The sequence below is a fragment of the Bos grunniens genome, chromosome 9 (assembly GCF_055505025.1).
Source record: "Bos grunniens cultivar Pamir isolate PY7600 chromosome 9, Bosgru_T2T1.0, whole genome shotgun sequence".
NCBI classification, from domain to species: domain Eukaryota; kingdom Metazoa; phylum Chordata; class Mammalia; order Artiodactyla; family Bovidae; genus Bos; species Bos grunniens.
Window position 1 is genome coordinate 81,756,454 of NC_141173.1, and position 16,037 is coordinate 81,772,490.

General features: G+C 42.1%; 1 long non-coding RNA gene across 2 annotated transcripts in view; it reads right to left on the reverse strand.

The window, feature by feature from the left end:
• The window catches only part of LOC147366245 (uncharacterized), a 65,722-nt gene extending 50,538 nt beyond the window's left edge, over nt 1–15,184 (reverse strand). For both annotated transcript variants that reach the window (XR_015133282.1, XR_015133283.1), the window contains exons 1-2: nt 15,054–15,184; nt 12,712–12,888 (exon numbers count right to left, since the gene is read on the reverse strand). This is a non-coding gene — a long non-coding RNA (uncharacterized LOC147366245). The remainder of the gene's footprint in view (nt 1–12,711; nt 12,889–15,053) is intronic.
• Between the last annotated feature and the right edge of the window lie 853 nt (nt 15,185–16,037).

Here is a 16,037-nt window from a genome sequence, read left to right on the forward strand (position 1 = left end):
TGGTGTCTGGGATCAGTTGAGTTTACCAATGACACCCGGGCAGAGTGCCTTGAGCCTGGACCCTCATGAGTCCTGGTCCCACGTTTTTTCTTACCTGACGCTCTACTATTCACCCGGGCTCAATTATATGCCACATTTGCCTATGGGATTCACACCTATAGGGTCAACCCAAGAGCCTGTGGCAAGGTTCCAAGGGCCCGTGGCAAGGTTCCAGGTCCAGGAAGGTGGACTGGCAAGCAGATTGCTCCCCTTGTCTAATACAATATTGCTTTTGAGGGGTCATGAAATATTGGGCCTCCAGAATGAAGCTGATACGATCATTTTTTTCTGGCTGTGCTTGTGACATCTTATTTCCCCAATCAGGGATTGAACCCATGCCCCCTGCATTGGAAGCATGGAGTCTTACCCACCAGACCGCCAGGGATGTCCTTGCTATGCTGATTTTGACTGACTTATGTCAGACACATTGGGCTTCCCAGGAGGCACTAGGATAAAGAACCAGAAACTCTGGTTGGATCCCTGGGTTGGGAAGATCCCCTGGAGAAGGGAATGGCTACCCACTCCCTATTCTTGCCTGGAGAATCCCATGGACAGAGGAGCCTGGTGGGCTATATAGTCCATAAGGTCGCAAAGAGTTGGACACCACAAAAGTGACTTAGCATGCACGTGTGTCAGACACATAGCAAGTTTAGATCTCTGGGCTACTAAGAGTTCACTGCCAACCCTTGGGTTTGAGTCACATATTTGGACCAATGCCTCGACTTTCACCCACCTACATTCTGACAACTGTGTCCTTCACGAGTCCAGCCCCTGAAGGAAGCAGGTGTCCTTTCCCTGTGGTGGCAAGAGTGCTTTACCCCTCGCACTCCCCTCTCTGGCCTCGGGGTTGGTCACCCACCCTCTTCTGCAGGCTTCAGATGACATGTCAGGCTGTCCTCTGGGAGTGGTTGTTCCTGTCTCCTGTCTCCTCTGGGAGCTTGAAAATCACTGCTCAGCACACCCATTGCCTTTCTGATTGATTTCTCCCTCTCACCTCTGACTAGTGTGGCCCTGCTGCCGCTGGGGTTTAGTCCTGCCAGATGATCAGGGAACATTCCTTATACAAAAAGGGATGACCTTTCTTGCTTTCCCCACGTCTCTTCCCAGCTAGTGGCAGTGTCTGGAAAACAGCAGTGTGGTCAACACTGGGAAAGATTACATTCTAAAAATGCACTGATTACAGTCTAAAGACTTACATCTAGGCTCTGAAATTCCAAACCATACATTGAGCACCATCAAAAAAAGAAAGATCATTCACATTTCCCTGCATACTTGGGGTGAGACTTGTGTTTGTGGTCATCATCCACAAAGTATAGTAATAACTGTTATTGTGTCGCATTGGAAGCCAGGATTCAAGGGTGGTAGATGGATCATGTGACATTGTGAGTTAATGGTGTGATCAGCATTAAATAAAAGGTAGTAGTAGAGAATTGCAGAGGTAATTCTGCAAACAGGTTCCAGCTTTATGAGTAATACTAGCATTGCTATTTCATTTCTGGTAGTGAGGTAAGACATAAACCAGAAATGATGCATTTGATAATAAAGAACTGGAAGAAATGATTCCTGGACTTAAATTCGAAGAGCTGGATAATAGAAAAGAAACTTCCTGTGCACCAACAAGACAATAAACAAATACATGAACATCTCTTTTCTACCTATGCATCACATAGGCTCATGGGTTTTGTAGTAAATTTTTAATCAAATTATTTATATAGACAAAGACCTGGCAAAAAAAAGAATGCCTGGAGCCTCACACAGTCTAGTGAGTAACAAACCAAGTACATCAAACAGAAAAGAAGCCTACAGACAGTGTCCCTCAAGATCTTAAAGATCTCAAAATTCTTAACAGAACATTAACAAATTGAATCCAGCAATTCTAAAAAAGATAATCCATCACAATTAACTGGAGTTTATCTCAGTTATGCAAGGTTTGTTTAGCATTATAAAAAGCCATCAATTCAGCATATTAGCTGAATAGAAGAGAAAATGGCATGATAATCTCAACAGAGGCAGGAAAAGAATTTGACAAAAAGTAAATGTCCATTCATGAAAGTATTCTGTGTCAGGCAAAGGGTTTGTGTGACAGAGCCTCCTGAAACAGAGAAAGCCCTGGTTCTGGAGATAGACTGAATTATGACCATGTACTTACTACACCTTATTCCAGAACTGAGGCTCAGAGAAGACCAGGAACATTCTCGAGAACCCACCCTGAAGCAACTGAGCACATGTGCATGTTCTGGGTCTTTGTTGCTACACAGGCTTTTCTCCAGTTGTGATGAGTGGGAGCTATTCTCTAGTTGCAGTCCACAGGTTTCTCATTGAGGTGGCCTTCTCTTGTTTCGGAGCATGGGCATTAGGGCACACAGGCTTCCGTAATTGCAGGACGTGGGCTCAGTAGCTGTGGCTCCCCGGCTGTAGAGCACAGGTTCAGTAGCTGTGGCGCATGGGCTTAGTTCCTCCGTGGCATGTGGGATCTTCCCTGATCAGGGATTGAACCCGTGTCTCCTGCTTTGGAGGAAGGATTTTTTCCCGCTGAGCCACCAGGGAAGTCCCACATCTTGACATTCTTATTCTTAGTTTCCTGCGTACTTCCATCCTTGTTATCTGGGCTGGAGCAAGAAGTCCCTTACTCAGGGGAAGAAATCCAACCAACAGAAGCAGAAAACATTTGGGTTGTCATCCATAAGGTTCCACTGGTGGGACCAAATCCTAGTCAGGCTCATTTTCAGGCAGATCACTCTTGACAGATGCCCTTTGAAGCTTTGGGGGGTTTTGCAAATAATTGGATTTATTTTTGCAAATAATATCCCAGAGTTAACCTCTTGCTACATCATCTAACTTTCAGAAGAGTTACTTAGGGCACAGAATGCTCTCTTATTTTAACATCAGTTAAGACTAAGACTAAGAGAAAAGACTGTTTCCCTGCAGGAGAGTTTCAGTGTAAATCCTTTCTCCAGTTCAGCTGTGTCGGGGATGTGAGTGAAAGCTCTGAAAGAGGGCAAAGCTGTTCACTTTCCTAAAAATAATTTTTTTTTACCTGCAGTATATTCTTTCTAGCAGTCCAGGGGCAGTTTTTAAATGCTCCACTCTAGCAAGTGGAGATAAAGACGTTATCTCCCTTTCTTGCATTGCCATCCAGAAAGGGAAACTGTTTTACGTACAGTGTGCTTTCTCACTCTTTATTTAGACAAGAAATTCTAATGGCTTTAAAATAACCTGGGATATGTACATACTCTTTGGTATGCATCAACTATGTAGACATTTAAAATGATGACACAGGAAGAATTATTTGGAAATGGTTGTGATGGATTTCCTCTCCCTTTTCTCTGTCCCTCTTTGGCTCCCATTCTGCACAGGGACCCCCTCCTCCTCCTTCTTCCAGATTTCTGACCATTTGCTAGCCAGGCAATTTCTTAACTCATTATTTCTGCCTATTTATCAGCCTTCAGCCCCTTCTGTTTATTCCTGTCCACACTGCTCCCCTCTCCAACAATTTTCATTCTGTCTCCTTGCTTGAGACAGCAGATTTCATAACCTCCGCTGGGAGTGGTGGGCATTCCCCACCGCTGGAGGGCTTGGTCCCTTTTATCCAGAAAAATGACAGGCGAGGGGGCCTGAGACAAGGGCATGGACGTGGGGAGAACTGGGCTGGAACTCTGCCAGGCCCCTGCTAACCTGAACAGAGTGCCTTTGTGTCCTCCACCGTGTGGGAATAGAAGAGGAAAGTGTGGGTCCCAGAACACTGGAAGTACTCCTGTTAAATTGTTTGGGGATTGTTAGGCGATTAGCATATTGATTGTTACCACAGACCCCAAACTCTGGATCTCCCCTAGATCCTTCAGCGGTCCCTCATTCTGTTGCTGCCCCCTCCACAGCCCCTTCAGTGAGTGAAAAGGAACAATTGTAACAGACAAGAAAGGGCAGAAAAGCATTCATGGTCTTTTGTGACAAATTCCCGAGTTTACCTTCCTGAGGCTGAAAGAAAACTATTCTATTGGAAACAAAAAGCCAATGAATGGTGAGCTCCAATGGCGCCGAGCCTGGGCTCTCAAGCTGCAGAATCGGACAAGCGTGGCTTTGGTTCCCAGCTGGGCCATTGCCTCGCTGAAAAGTGAAAATGTTAGTCGCTCAGTGTCCGACTCTGCGACCCATGGACTCTAGCCCACCAGGCTCCTCTGTCCATGGGATTCTCCAGGCAAGAATACTGGAGTGGGTTGTCATTTCCTCCTCCAGGGGATCTTTCCCCAGGGATCAAACCTGGGTCTCCTACATTGCAGGCAGATTCCTTCCCATCTGAACCTCCAGGGAAGCCCCTGGGGGGCCTCTTTATTCAGCTCTCTAAGCCTCAATGTTCTTACCTGGAGAGTGGAGATAATAATCTACCCTTCCTCACTGAGCTGCTATACAGGAGCAGTGAGACAGTTTTAATGGGCTCAACCTAGCTTATAATAAGGACTCAAGAAGGGAAGACAGTCCTACTCTTCCAATGCAATGTAGAAACTAAAGAACTCATTGGAAGTGGCAGGTATTTGCTGCCCTTCAGGAACTCACAGTCTAATCAAAGAAACAAAAACACAAAGAAAAAAATAAGTAAAAATATAATTGAGAAAAATATTGATGTTATAGACAATGGCCTTTATAAGAGACAAGAGAAATTTGTGAACCCTGAGGAAGGTGCTAAAAAGATGCTATAAAAGACACAGAACGTTTGCTTAACTTTAAGAAATCAAAACTGCCTATGTAAGCCATTCCCATACTGTCTTTACTATCCTTAAAGTTCAGAGATAGTGGAAAACTACAGATGGTTTTGCAGGACAACGTCTGTGACTACAATTGAACTTGGCCTGAATCTTAGCCTTCTGCCCTAATAGCTATGGGAATCCTATCAAAGGGAAAATTGGACGAAGCTCCGAGTAAGATCACTGTGACGAGGGCCACAAGGATGTTCTTCAGCCCCCTTATCTTAGACAACTCTCAGGGATAGTTGCTTTTAATCAAAAGATTAATGTTTTTCAGGCCTAGAAAATATTGTGAATTATTTATCGGTAATTTATTCCCTTCATTTTTCTCTGTTCTTCGTGTCTGGAAATCCTGTTATTCAGATGTTAGACAGTCTGGACTGGCCCTACAATTCATCAATCTTTTCTCTAATCATTTATCTCTTTGCGTTTTTATTTGCTCTGCTTTCTTGGGAATTTCCTCATTTTGTCTTCTAGCCCTTCAATTGAGCTTTTCAAACGTGAACATGTTTTTAATTTCCAAAAGCTCTTTTATGCTTGCTATATGTTTCTATTTTATAACATCCTATTTTTTTATTTTCTAGGTGCACTCTCTTCTCATTTCTTGAGCCTCTTAATGTTTGAAATACATTATCCCTTTTCTATATTGCTTTTGTTGACTACACACTGCATTTGCTGATATTTTTATTTGGGTGCCTCTCTGCCACTTTAGAGCTTTCCCCAGAAGCAAGAGAGTTTTTGGTTGTTCATTCACATTTAAGAGAGAGATGCTAAAAAATCAATTTGGGTCTCTAAGAAGGTGGGAGGGGTTGTCAACCCAACACTTCCCATCAGAGGATTTATCTGGACAGCTTGATACTCTCCAGTTTCACCACCTGTAGATCTTTCTTCGTTGATTAGATGCCCTGAGAAGAGACTTTCAAACTCCTGCCTGAAGGCCTAACTGCGAGTGCTCTGGGAGTCAAATAGGAAGATGAATGGTGGAAGAGGAGTGTCAAAAATTGGGATCGTAGTTGTGTGTGTGTGTTGTGTATGCATGCATGCAAGTGCACGGTACACAGATAAACTGTTTTAGCCAACCCCATGCACCTCTCCACAATTACCTTATTCAGACTGCTATAGCGAATACCATAGACAGGATGGCTTCACCTGCAAACATTTGTTTCTCATAATTCTGAAAGCTGGGTAGTCTAAGATCAAGGTGCTGGCAGATCCAGCTCTGGAAAGACCCTCCGCCTTCATTTCCTGCCCGTTCCTTCTCCCTCTTTATGTGCCAGGTCTCAAAAAACATTGATTCACTCACTCCCTTTGTCTAGAAAGTTTGAGCAGGAGAGTAACAAGTAGACTTGTGTTTCTGAAAGATGGCCCTTGTTTCAGTGTGGAGACTGAAAAGCAGGAGACCTCTGCTCTGGTAAAGTAATGTGGGGTGTGGGCATGAGAGTGAGAGGTGACTGGGAAATGCTTTAAAATAATGCTGTCCAGTAGAACTTTCTGCCATGATGGCAGTATTTTACATTGACACTGTCTCGTGTGGGAGCTACTTGCTATATGTAGATTTTGAGCACTTGAAATACAGCTAGCACAACTAAGGAATTGAATTTCTAATTTTTTTCCAATTTGTGTGTGTGTTAGTTGCTCAGTTATGTCCAACTCTTTGCAACCCTATGGATTGTAGCCCATCAAGCTCCTCTGTCCATGGAATTCTCCAGGTAAGAATACTGGAGTGGGTTGCCATTTCCTTCTCCTGGGAATCATCCTGACCCAGGGATTGAACCCGGGTCTCCTGCATTGCAAATTTTTCCAATTTACTTAACTGAAATAGTCACAGGATTTTCTTGAAAGTGTAGCTTTAGAAGTAGAACTGTATGTGCATGCTTGCATGAGTGTGTATGCATTTAAAAAACATTTTAAAATACCATTATAAAGGTATAATTGGTAAAAAAATAAGTAAATTGTATATGTTTAAAGTATACATTTTGATGTTTTGACATTTGCATCTACCTTGAAACCATGACCATAATAAGAAAGTGTGTGCATCCACCCTCTGAAAATTATACATAAAATTAGCACACCTGAAAAACAGATGCTGGGTAAACATGAAAGACACTAGATTGTGTCAGCTGTTTCTTTTTCTGCTTTAAGGATAAAAATGCAGAAAAACAAAACTTCACACCTTTTTTGTCTTTTTGGTGTTTCACGGTTTTTTCCTTTCCAATTTCAACATTATATAAAGATTCTTACAGCTGAGGTAAAAGTTTTAGAAGGGCTGGGAATAAGAATAGATTCAGATATAGAAATGACCTGGGGCCCAGAAAAGTCAGAGGAAGTCTCTGCACCGGGGTCTCACTGTACCTCCAGAAAGAGCTGTCAACCAACTTGAAACATGTCGTGTGTGAAATTCAGACTACTTTCAAAAAATGATGGCTCAGATGGTAAAGAATCTACCTCCCATGTAGAAGACCTGGGTTCAATCCTCGGGTCAGGAAGATCCCCTGGAGAACGGAATGGCAAGCCAGTCCAGTATTCTTGCCTGGGAAATCCCATGGACAGAGGAGTTTGGTGGGCTACAGTCCATGGGGTTGCAAAGAGTCAGACACGACTGAGCGACTAACACTCACTCACTCAGGCTTCCACTTGGAAAATCCTATTGTCCCTGCGAATTTCACTTGAGATTAAGATTTTCTCAACAAACTTTCTTGTGGGTTTGTTTCATTGTATAGATTTTTACCGCTTAAATGCTTGCATTACATCGGATTTCTGTCAGGAACATTGTTGTGCTAATCCAGGGAGGTAGGCCATTTTCAAGATCTCAGGGAAAAAGAAGGAAAATGGTTCAAAAAAAGTTAATGGGGGAGCATTTAAAATGTATCAGTTTGGGATTTCCCTGGAAGTCCAGTGTTAGGACTCTGAGCTGCCAGTGCAGGGGGCCTGGGTTCTATCCATGGTTGGGGAACCAAGGTCCCACATGCCATCTAGCAGGGCCAAAAAAACCAAAACACCTACCTATCAATATTAAGACATGGTCCTCTCTTGTCTTTGCTCTGAGGCTCACAGAGTGTGTCTGTGGGAGTCCCGAGGCCCCAACTCTGCAGGATTTCCATGAGGATACTGCATACCGCAGAACACTCTCATCTTCTGAAATATTTTTAAAGCAAATTCTTATTACTCCCCAAAATACTAGTCATGTTGATTTAGGAACTGTCCTTAGAGACTGATATGGGCCACTTTGTTGAATGATAAAAATGAGATAATTCCTTTCATTAAAAAATAAATTTGTGGGAATTTCCTGGCAATCCAGTGGTTAGGACTTGGAGCTTTCATTGTGGTGCCAGGGTTCAATTCCTGGTTAGGGAACTAAATCCTGCAAGTCACACGGCACACAAATAAATAAATAAATTGATTTGTGATAAATCCAGGCATTCTACTTAACATCGATCTTTCATTTTCCTTCACCTCACAAACCCCCTCCAGGCCTGGGGAGACTTAGAGTGCTTCATGCATGCACCCATGGATTTCATGCACGAAACACTGATGATAATTCTCTCTGTGCCAGGTACTTTTCTAGGAACTGGAGATGCAACATTGAACAACAACAACAAATCCTACTCTCACCCTAGCTGACATGGGTAAGACAGAAAATTAAAAAGCAGCAGCAATAAATATACGGTAAGTAAAGATAAGGACTGTAGGGAAAATAAAAGAGAACAGGTGTTGGAATTGTCAGAGGAGGGGGAGCTGCTATCATATATAATTTTGTCAAGCAATTAATTCACTGAACAGATCTGATCAGATTTCTGCAGTTAGTGGGGGATTTAGCCATGTGGATATATAAGGAAAAGGCTCCAGGGCAAGCTTTTCTGTGGTGTGTCTGGGATTGGCTGGGGCAGAGCAAGCCAGAGATGGGGGAGAAAGAAGAGGGCCAGATTATGTAAGACACAAGAGGTTTTATCACAGAGACCTGGAACCCAGATGAGATCAGAAGTTCTTGGCTGATTGCAGGCAGAGCTGTGATGTTATCTAACATATGTTTTTAATGGACCACTCTGAGGTTGCTGTCATAAGACTAGACTTGACATGGTGTGGGAAGTCCGGTAATGTCCGTGTCCTAATCCTTGGAAACTTTGAATATGCCATATTACATGGCAATAGAGAATTCGGGTTGCAAATGAAACTAATGTTAGTCAGCTGGGGAGAAATAGGTAGATTATCCTGGATTGTCTGGGTGTGCCCCCGTGTGACCACAGGGCTCTCCTTTTAAGTGGAAGAGGGAGACAGGAGAGTCAGAGTCAAGACTGAGGCAACATCAAAGATGCAACCGTCATTGCTGGCTTTGAAAATGGAAGGGGCTCATGAGTCAAGAAACCCGGGCAACTCAGAAGCTGGAGAGGGCAAGGAGCCTTCCAACACATTTTAGATTTCTCATCTCCAGAAACATGAGATCATTAAAGTTGTATTGTGTGAAGCCACTAAACTTGTGCGAATTTGTTACAGCAGCAATAAGACACTAATAAAGATGGGGTGTGAAGGTGAAAGCAAAGACCATTTAATCACTGGGCACTTACATGTGCCAAACACTGGGTGAAGCACTGATGATACAAAGATAAAACATATAGTTCCTATCATCAAAAAGCACACAGATGGAAAGAGACACATACACAAGCAATTACAGAAGAGAGTAAACACGGCATACAGTTGCACATGAAAGCCTCACCCCCGACACAAAGAGAAGCTGTCAGTCCTCTTCTTCTCTTTGGAAATTAGGAAAGTTTTTTTTTTTTAATTTTAGTAAAAGTTCTAGATGAATGTTGAGGAAGAAAAGATCTAGACATGCCCAATGGGAGAACAAGCACATGTAAAGTCACAGAGAAATGAAATGGGGTGGAATAGTCCAGCACTGATGGAGAAGGCAATGGCACCCCACTCCAGTACTCTTGCCTGGAAAAATCCCATGGATGGAGGAGCCTGGTAGGCTGCAGTCCTTGGGGTCACTAAGAGTCGGACATGACTGAGTGACTTCCCTTTCACTTTTCACTTTCATGCATTGGAGAAGGAAATGGCAACCCACTCCAGTGTTCTTGCCTGGAGAATCCCAGGGATGGGGGAGCCTGGTGGGCTGCCATCTATGGGGTCGCACAGAGTCAGACACGACTGAAGCGACTTAGCAGCAGCAGCAGCAGTCCAGCACTGTAAGTAGTTTGGAGATAATAAATATGGTGGGGCAGTGGGAAAAGAATTGTGAGACATACAGATCATGAAGAGTTTTCCATACTGAGAAATGTAGACAGTGGGATAACTGCAATAATTGCAGGAAATTAATCAGGAAAGATTAATTCTAAGATCATTCCAAGGGCAGTGTGGAGAATATATTGGCTAAGGATGAAGGACAGGATTGGAAAAATAAAGGCTTAAAAGAAGAAAGATCCCAGAGCGGTAGATTCAATAGGACTTGATGACTGACTGGATGTGGGTCTTGGAGGAGAGGGGGTAGTCTAACATTACTCTAGGATTTTGGTTTGGCTGATATATCAGTTAGGACTAGGTTTGGCTATGAGTAATAAAGACAAAAATAGCAAAGTCTAGAGAAAATTGATGCTTAATTTCTTGTGCATAAGTCCAGAAGCTGGCAATGTAGGATTAGAACAGCTCTGCTCCCTGAAGCCCTCAGAGACTCAGGTTCCTTCCGGCACAAAATTCAGTATTTCTGGCGTGTTACCTCAGCTTTGTGATCCAGGATGGTAGCTCAAGCTCCAGTCATCACATTCACATTTCCAGCAGCAGAATGGAGGAAGGAATACAGAAAATAAAGGCAAAGGAAGGATGCTAGCAATATTTTCAAAAGCTGCCACATGGCACATCAGTTTTCATTTTCCTTTGGCCAAACTTAGCTACAGAGAGATGGGAAAGTAGCCTTTATTCTGAGTGGCATTAGTCAGCTAGAAATATGGATTGTATTTCTATGGAAGGAGGGGAGAGTAGACAGTGGGTGACAAGAGCCACTTTGCTCCAGCCGATCTCTGGGGATGCTATCACTGAACCAGACAGAGAGTAAAGAAGGAAGAAATGGAGACCAAGAGAAAGAACTTGGCTTGGGCCATGCTGAGTTTCAAGCATTTTGAGACTATAAAATTGGAGCTGTATAATGGTTGTTAAAGAAAATGGGTCTAAAGACCAGAAGCAAGAAATATGCTAGAGGTGAATATTTGGAAATCATTGTGATTTAAGAGTAAAGGTGACTGAGAGGTGTGAGGGAGGTTCAAGAGGGAAAAGACACATGTATACCTATGGCTAATTCATGCTGATATACAGGAGAAACCAGCACAATCGTGTACAGCAATTATCCTCCAATTAAAAATAAATAAATTTTTTAAAAAGAGTAAAGGTGAGTTTATTCAAATAGAGTCTAAAGAATGTCAGAGGAAAAAGGTCAAGAAGACCTTTGGCAATGTCAATACTTACAGGAAACAGAAGAAAAAGGAGTCAGCAAAGGCACAGAGAGGACCACGAAAGAAGTGATTAACCAAAATCCATAGGAAGAGTGAGTTTCAAAAATGTGGAAAGAATCAGCAGTGTGAAAGCTTAGAAAGGATGATGAAAGGAAGATCAGCTAGAGAAGGAACCGCACAAATTCATAATTAGGAGGCCATCGTAAAGACTGGCAAGATGGTTTCGGAGCTGTGATGAAGGGAGAAGCTACGCTGCAGAGAGTTAGGAAGCAGATATTTTTTTAAAAGTATAACAACTGTAGACATCTTTCAAAGATGAAAAGTTTAACAAAACAGAAACACCGGGTGATAAGAGAAATTTTATATGGACATGTGTAGAAGATGATTTTATTTAACCTGAACTTCCTTCTGAATAAAGTAATGGTGAGTGAAGGGGTAGGGGAAGTGGGTGGCTGTTCTGCAACCCCTGGCCTACAGCTCCGGCAAACCAGCCCCCATGCGTACCCACAGGCGCCGAAGGCTAGCGCAATATTCAAAGAGCTCACTTCGGCCTCTAATTTCATTTTATACTTCTTCTCTCTAATTTTATCTCCCTCTACGTCACCAACTCCCACTCCCTCACTAATCTCCCCCACCACAAACACATGACCAAGGCAAGGCCTATGAGAGAACCCCATCCCTCTGACTTTAGTAATTAGAACAGAGATGAACAACTAAGTCAAGATGTGCCATTAGAGTTCCCTTCTCTGGGTTTCGACTTTAAAGAGAAAAAAAAAAGCAGATCTTGCCTTTTATTTTATACAATTGGAAGGATATGAATCTGGAACAGTCATATTTTTAACATGTGTTTTTACTACATCTCGAAAGCCTATATGTTGGAGGAAAGACTTATATGATGTAGAAGGGAAATGGGGGGGAATGTAGGAAGGAGAGGGTACCTGACATTACTTAGTGCTCATGTTCAAGGAGCTAACCTGACTCCTGGTTTACACAGCTCTTCCTCTCTGAGAACCACCTTGAATCTTGTCAATAATTTCTCCTTTTTGGTTAGGCTAAGTTCAGGAGTGATTTCTCTGACTTAACTGAATACACAAAAGGATTTATATGGTCCCCCAATTCCCACCACCCCAGCAAGCTATACTCATGTGGGAATAGATGTAATAATCATGGAGGTCTGGGCAACTGGGCATTCAAAACAAATACAAATGGCTTCACTGTGGTCAAGAGCCCCAGACAAATGAGCCAGACAGTACCCACACAGTCCTGTTTTGGAGGAATGAAGGCAACGCCTTCTGAAGGTGAAAGATTCAGGTGTTTGGGAAGACAGAGAAGATTGAGACATAGAAGTTTAGGATGATACAGAAGTATACAAAATATAGACAGGTGTTTGTGAAGAATTACGAGCAAGGAGAAAATACGACCAGTGTTCTACTTGAATTTAAGAAAACTAAAAGTGAGTTGGTTGAGGACAACTGAATGAATTGCCTTACCATATGAAATAATTCACTGGGGCTTTAGAAACTGCTTTGGAGAAATACAGATGGTTGAGATGACTCAGTGACAGAACTTCTCTTGTAGTACAGTGGCTAAGACTGTGCTCTCGGTGCCAGGGAACCCAGGTTCGATCCTTGGTCAGGGAGCTAGATCCCACATGCTGCAACTAAGACCTAAGACAGTCAAATAAATATTTAAAAAAAAATAAGTATCAACCAGTTGCAATAAACCTTATGTAGATCCTGATTTTAAGAATTAAGAAAAAAAAGAAAGAAAGAAATGACTCAATGACATAAACTATAATACCAAACTGTTTGGCAATGTAATTACCATCAAACATTAACAGTTCGTTTCACTTAAGTATTTTGGGAGACTTATTAGGGACTCAGAGAGTAAAGCGTCTGTCTGCAATGTGGGAGACCCAGGTTCAATCTCTGGGTTGGGAAGATCCCCCAGAGAAGGAAATGGCAACCCACTCCTATACTCTTGCTTGGAAAATCCCATGGATGGAGGAGCCTGTAGGCTACAGTCTATGAGGTCACAAAGAGTTGGACATGACTGAGCGACTTCACGTTCACTTTAGGAACTCAGAGAGAAGAAGACAAAAGAAATAGGAGGCAAGCTCTGACCTCAAATGCTCCAGTGCTATGGAGAGGACAAGGCTTGACATACATGAAACACAAGGGTTTAAAAAGACATAATCACGGGCACAATATATGCTATTTTACCTCAAAGTTTCAGTGACATAGAACCACCTGAAGCCTTCTGCATCTCCACTTATGAGGATTCCATTTCCTAAACTGGATCAGACTAGATGGGAAAATGTAAAACCTTAGTATTACCAACACTTTTTTGCCCACTGAAAACGCAATATATCTAAACCAGCAACATTCAGAATAAAATTAATTTTGGCCGGTTGATAAGCACTGCTGCTGCTGCTAAGTCGCTTCAGTTGTGTCCGACTCTGTGTGACCCCAGAGTCCACCAGGCTCCCCCATCCCTGATAAGCACTAGAGGGCTCTAAAATGACTTCCCTGGTGGCTCAGATGGTAAAGCGTCTGCCTGTAATGCAGGAGACCTGGGTTCAATCCTTGACTTGGGAAGATCTCCTGGAGAAGGAAACGGCAACCCACTCCAGGATTCTTGCCTGGAAAATCCCATGGACAGAGAAGCCTGGTAGGCTACAGTCCATGGGGTCGAAAAGAGTCAGACACGACTTCACTTTCACTTTCGGAGGGCTTTAAACATCATCATATTCCCCCTTGGCATTCTGATATGAAATCGAAAACTGAGAATGTCCTAGGATGTTGAACTACCTTTTACCCACACAGCGTGGACTTGAAGTCATGTGGATAAAAATGACAGCAAATAGAGCAAAAGGAGAATAAATATTAAACTATTACAACTTTGTGTGTGTGCTAAGTCACTTCAGTCAAGTCCCACTCTTTGTGACCCTGCGGACCATAGCCCACCAGGCTCCTCTACCTGTGGGATTCTCAATGCAAGAATCCTGGAGTGGGACACCATTTCCTCCTCCAGGGGATTTTTCCCGACCCAGGGATTGAACCCGAGTCTCTTACATCTCCTGAAAATTGGCAGGTGGCTTCTTTACCACTAGCGCCACCTGGGAAACACAACTTTGTGTTTTATTGAAGAAAAAAAAAATAATGTTAGAGACGTTTGCTTTAAACTTCATAAATAACATTTCCATACACTTTTAATTCTTCATATAATACTTAGAAGCGAAAAGTGAAAGTAAAATTAGGATAACATAAATAATTTTTTAACAAGGTAAACTCAACCACAGTTGAATGCTTGAATGGAAAAAGGTTCCACTAAATGATTCCAGGGGCTATTTTTATTATCCACATGTCTTTAGGGGAGGAGGAAACTGTTTAATCACATAATTGCTCATATTTTACTGCAATGCAAATTTCAGTTCTCTGCATCTTTATACAGTTGCATATTTTTTAAAATATAGAGCTTTAACAGAAAAAAAAAAGCAGTCCAGAAAAAAGAAAATGCAATCCAGAAATATTTTCTATGTCAGAGCTTACTTTCACACACATGGAATGAAAAAATTTAATTGAAATACATCAAAACTTGCTCATTATCTTATATATCCATGCACATTTTGGATGTTTCATATTTTCCCGGGCATCAGCACAGGTTCCAAGGAAAACTTCACTGGGTTACACTTTGTCTCCACAGATAAAAGGAGGAGAATTGCACTCTTCTAAATTGGTGATGGCTTTTCACTCCAATTCAAGATTAAAGAAGTTTAAGTTCTTGCAATTATAGCTCTCTAGACCACATCAACGAGTCTTCACAGACTTACCTTCGCTAGAAACTGTACAACTGAAGAGATGAAAACACAATGACATCCCATTTAATTAGAGCTTTGCTAGATCCATTCTCTGTATATTATAGGCATCCTTCAACTGGATTCTAACACATTTAAGGCATCTGAGGAAAAAAGGTGAACAGATCTCATAACAGCTTTAAGTATGCCTCTCATTAGCTACTATTTTCATGGGGCCACAGAACTTCCTGTGGTTAATGGTTAACTCCATCTGGTGGCCTGCAGGACAGGTGGCAAATGCAGGCTCATTAGGCTCAGAGGAGACTTGAGAGGCCACCTTAATTCATTTCTCTGCCTTGAGGCTGAAGAGGATAAATATGAGATGCTATCAAATTTTTGAAGACTCTCAAGAAAGTAGATTCTAGGACATAAAAACAATAACTCCCAAAAACATCAGCATCTAGCAACCTGCATCATCAACTCTCATTGTCACTGTCAAGATATTTTAAATCTGTGAGCCTTGGAAAATAGAGGCATGACACAACTAATCTCTGGATGTCAACATGTTTACCAGTTGTGACTCCCCAGAAAACACACATAACTTATATCTGCACAGTAAAAAAAAAAAAAGAAGAAGAAGAAGAGCTCAAAGCCCTCATCATTTCTGAAGAGGTTCTAAGCCAGAATTACTTCCATTCTCTTGAAAATGAAATATTGATTTGGAGAGTAAAAGTACCAGTCCCATTTCTATTTACCAGAACTAGTCAAGATTCGAGATTTTCAAATGTTATTGTTCTCTTTGTTTCTTCTCTTTGAAATTTGTTTCTACATTGGAAACATGAAAGTGAACATGTGCTTTAAGGACTTAAAAAGAAACACACCCTTTAAATGTTAATCATGTTTATAATTATTTAGCACCTGCTCAAATAAAGACAAGAATAGCTCCAGACAAAAAGTGTTGCTTATTTTCATTGATCTTAGGATCCTGGAGAAGGAGGTGGGATTTTAGAGGGGAGAAAA